Source organism: Oncorhynchus masou, chromosome 12 (assembly GCF_036934945.1).
Source record: "Oncorhynchus masou masou isolate Uvic2021 chromosome 12, UVic_Omas_1.1, whole genome shotgun sequence".
In the NCBI taxonomy this organism is placed as follows: Eukaryota; Metazoa; Chordata; class Actinopteri; order Salmoniformes; family Salmonidae; genus Oncorhynchus; species Oncorhynchus masou.
Genome location: NC_088223.1, coordinates 12,953,048 through 12,957,812, shown reverse-complemented (window position 1 = coordinate 12,957,812; position 4,765 = coordinate 12,953,048). Strand labels below are relative to the sequence as shown.

At 47.5% G+C, this 4,765-nt stretch overlaps 1 pseudogene; it reads left to right on the top strand.

Moving 5' to 3' along the window:
- The first annotated feature begins 228 nt into the window (after positions 1 to 228).
- The window catches only part of LOC135549568 (protein FAM8A1-like), a 6,348-nt pseudogene continuing 1,811 nt past the window's right edge, over positions 229 to 4,765 (top strand).

Below are 4,765 nucleotides of genomic sequence, written 5' to 3'. Positions count from 1 at the left end.
AGCCGTCCTCCCCTCAGCAGCCTCCACTGGTGCAGGGTTAGATGGTAGTGTATTTGTTGACTTATTTTACTTTTTTCAAGAAAAGTATAAGGGAGTTATACTCCACTCGAGTAGGTGGCGGTAATGCAACATGTATTGGATGCCAATCGCCCTTAAACCTCATCAAAGAAGGTCTGCTTAGCAAGCTTCCCAGAAGTCTGCTTCTGCTTCCCAGAAGTCTCGTGATGTTGCGCCTCTGGGTTTAAATCTTCTGTGCTGCGTGGATAACTGTAGCAAATATGATCTGCTAGGGATAGACGTTTTAAAGGATTTTTGTGAGATTTAGAAGTCGTTGAGCCATGGCCACAGACACTACTACAGAGAATGGGCCGAGTTCGAGCCAAGAAGCGCAAACACACGTCAACGCTACAACTGAATACTGCGCAAAGACGCAGGAATGGACGTGGCAGTACTACTGAGGCGGGTCTATGCAAATTGCAAAGCTGTATGACTGACTACGTTTCATTTTTCTCCATCAATTTCCCCGTAGTTACAAACTATCAAGCGCCGACTGGAACTCCGTGGCCCGCAGGACAACCAACTTTAGATACCCGATACGGTACAACTATCGCGCCCCCGACTACGGGTACTCAGACCGGGCAGCAGATGACAGCTTGGACACCGCCTCGTATCAACAACAGAACGGAAACGCACCCGAAACAAGTACACTAATTACAACAAGTCAATGATTACAAAAATGACTCTAACTCTAGAAAGGCTGCCACATTTGTGGTTTTGTACCAGGCCTACTTTGTCAAACAGCTACAGGGAATCCATATCATGTAAACAAAGACAACACCTTTCCTCTGTTTGTTCATGACAATGTTTAATGGCTTGCACAGGATCACATGAATAGCCTGTTAAGCAAGCAGCTGGCTCACCATGATGGGTACACACTCATGCATACAATCTGCTGAGGCCTTGATCTGAATAGTACACATTTCTTTTTTGTCCTTTCTTGAACTCTCCAGACCGAAGGCAAATCACGTAGACATTGACTGATTTGGCTGAACAAAGTGAATTGGATTGATCAGGCGTTTCTGGAAGTGAGTTGAACTTGATCTAAAGCAGGGCAGATTATTGTACTGTCGTTCCTGGGTACATTCCCTGAAGTTGTCTTCTCCCCTGCAGGTCTGGTATACACCACCCCTTCTCCCCTCCACAGATTCCTGGCTACAGGGTGCTGGTCTCTTTCTGTAAGGTGCAGTAGCTCTGTCTTTTCCCCTGCAGGTCTGGTATACACCACCCCTTCTCCCCTCCACAGATTCCTGGCTACAGGGTGCTGGTCTCTTTCTGTGAGGTGCAGTAGCTCTGTCTTCTCCCCTGCAGGTCTTTTATACACCACCCCTTCTCCCCTCCACAGATTCCTGGCTGAGACGGTGGACTTCTTTGTTCTATTTTGTGTCAAGGCAACCATCATTCTGTGGATCATGCACCTTAGTGGCATGAAGTGAGTCAATCAGTCTAGCCTTTTATAGTTTCCTTGGCCTTGAATGAGAAAATAACATGTTAATGAACATTAATTTGAATTATCATAGTAGGCCATAATTATTCTATTCTATTATAGTCCCGTCTATTCTATTCTTCCCCACAGGGACATCACGAAGTTCATCACCCACTTCATAGTTGAGGAGATGGATGAGAACACGTCCATGGAGGACCTGCAGAAGATGATGGCAGTAGCTCTGGACTACAGGGTGCTGGTCTCTTTCTGTGAGGTACAGTAGCTCTGGACTACAGGGTGCTGGTCTCTTTCTGTGAGGTACAGTAGCTCTGGGGGTGTTGGTCTGTTTCTGTGAGGTACAGTAGCTCTGGGGGTGCTGGTCTGTTTCTGTGAGGTACAGTAGCTCTGGACTACAGGTTGCTGGTCTGTTTCTGTGAGGTACAGTAGCTCTGCTCTACAGGGTGCTGGTCTGTTTCTGTGAGGTACAGTAGCTCTGGTCTATATGGTGCTGTTTCTGTGAGGTGCAGTAGCTCTGGTCTACAGCGTGCTGTTTCTGTGAGGTACAGTAGCTCTGGGGGTGCTGGTCTGTTTCTGTGAGGTACAGTAGCTCTGGGGGTGCTGGTCTGTTTCTGTGAGGTACAGTAGCTCTGGGGGTGCTGGTCTGTTTCTGTGAGGTACAGTAGCTCTGGGGGTGCTGGTCTGTTTCTGTGAGGTACAGTAGCTCTGGTCTACAGGGTGCTGGTCTGTTTCTGTGAGTTGCAGTAGCTCTGGTCTACAGGGTGCTGGTCTGTTTCTGTGAGGTACAGTAGCTCTGGTCTATATGGTGCTGTTTCTGTGAGGTGCAGTAGCTCTGGTCTACAGGGTGGTGGTCTGTTTCTGTGAGGTACAGTAGCTCTGGGGGTGCTGGTCTGTTTCTGTGAGTTGCAGTAGCTCTGGTCTACAGGGTGCTGGTCTGTTTCTGTGAGTTGCAGTAGCTCTGGTCTACAGGGTGGTGGTCTGTTTCTGTGAGGTGCAGTAGCTCTGGGCCTGTAACCATAACGCATCTCAGAGTCATAGTGATGATCTAGGGTCAGTTATGCCTTCTACATCATAATGAATTAGAGGAGGAACCTGATCCTAGATCAGCACTCCTATAGTACTCTGAGACGCTTTGTGAATACAGGCACAGGTTGCTGGTCTGTTTCAATGAGCTTAAAATGGGTTATATTGGTTACCCATAAAGTTAGAAAGCATTGAAAATGTGTGCCAACCTAAAGCTCTGTATTCACAATGGAAAAGACCTGAATCACCTCCTTCCTACCACAGAGGATATGTGTGGATTATATCAACATCAATCTCTCTGAAGAATCTTTCACTTCATGTGTTATATTACCAGCATCTCTCTGACCACCTCTCTGTTCTCCTCCTCTCAGATCTTCTGGGGTCTGGGCAGTGCCACCGCGGGGAAGATCCTCCTGGGTCTTCAAGTCGTGACATGCGACAGCTCAGTCCTGGTCCGACCCAACCGGGTCCTGGTGGTACCGGCATCTAACGTCACCCTATCTGCGTAAGTCGCTGACTACATGTGACACATCTTGGTTAGCGTTGAAAACAGATATGAATATGTTTGTTTGGCCTACAGTCATCTACCACTGGTACTACTACGTTTCCATATGGACAGGTGTGACCACGAACGCCTGGAGCCTGAGTGTTGAAAATGAAAGGCACACTGGAGCCTGGAGCCTGGGTATTGTAAATGAAAGGCACACTGGGGCCTGGGTATTGTAAATGAAAGGCACACTGGAGCCTGGGTATTGTAAATGAAAGGCACACTGGAGCCTGGAGCCTGAGTGTTGAAAATGAAAGGCACACTGGAGCCTGGGTATTGTAAATGAAAGGCACACTGGTGCCTGGAGCCTGGGTATTGTAAATGAAAGGCACACTGGAGCCTGGGTATTGTAAATGAAAGGCACACTGGTGCCTGGAGCCTGGGTATTGTAAATGAAAGGCACACTGGAGCCTGGGTATTGTAAATGAAAGGCACACTGGTGCCTGGAGCCTGGGTATTGTAAATGAAAGGCACACTGGAGCCTGGGTATTGTAAATGAAAGGCACACTGGAGCCTGGAGCCTGGGTATTGTAAATGAAAGGCACACTGGAGCCTGGGTATTGTAAATGAAAGGCACACTGGAGCCTGGGTATTGTAAATGAAAGGCACACTGGGGCCTGGGTATTGTAAATGAAAGGCACACTGGTGCCTGGAGCCTGGGTATTGTAAATGAAAGGCACACTGGAGCCTGGGTATTGTAAATGAAAGGCACACTGGTGCCTGGAGCCTGGGTATTGTAAATGAAAGGCACACTGGGGCCTGGGTATTGTAAATGAAAGGCACACTGGGGCCTGGGTATTGTAAATGAAAGGCACACTGGTGCCTGGAGCCTGGATATTGTAAATGAAAGGCACACTGGAGCCTGGAGCCTGGGTATTGTAAATGAAAGGCACACTGGAGCCTGGGTATTGTAAATGAAAGGCACACTGGTGCCTGGAGCCTGGGTATTGTAAATGAAAGGCACACTGGGGCCTGGGTATTGTAAATGAAAGGCACACTGGGGCCTGGGTATTGTAAATGAAAGGCACACTGGAGCCTGGAGCCTGGGTATTGTAAATGAAAGGCACACTGGTGCCTGGAGCCTGGATATTGTAAATGAAAGGCACACTGGTGCCTGGAGCCTGGATATTGTAAATGAAAGGCACACTGGTGCCTGGAGCCTGGATATTGTAAATGAAAGGCACACTGGAGCCTGGAGCCTGGTATTGTAAATGAAAGGCACACTGGAGCCTGGAGCCTGGGTATTGTAAATGAAAGGCACACTGGTGCCTGGAGCCTGGGTATTGTAAATGAAAGGCACACTGGAGCCTGGAGCCTGAGTGTTGTGAGTTTATAAGGTACTACATACATGTGAAGCCGATCTCCTCAGATGGAGAAAGTTGTCTTTGAAAGTGCGTTTTAATGCCGATCTACATTTGAGTAATTTAGCAGACGTTCTTATCCTGAGCGATTCACAGTAGTAAGTACATACATTTTTGTTACTTTTTCATACTAGTCCCCTGTTGCACTTGCCATGCTCTCCCAACTGATTCAGTATGACATTTAACCCTTGTTTTGGAAGCAGTTTATTTTCCGGTACTGTTTCCACTGATATTAACCTGGTATTACATGTTTAGTTTGCTATGTAATTAGTATTATTTATTATCATGTCTTGTAAAAGTAACATCCAACCCATTCTCTCCCCTCCCAGCCCC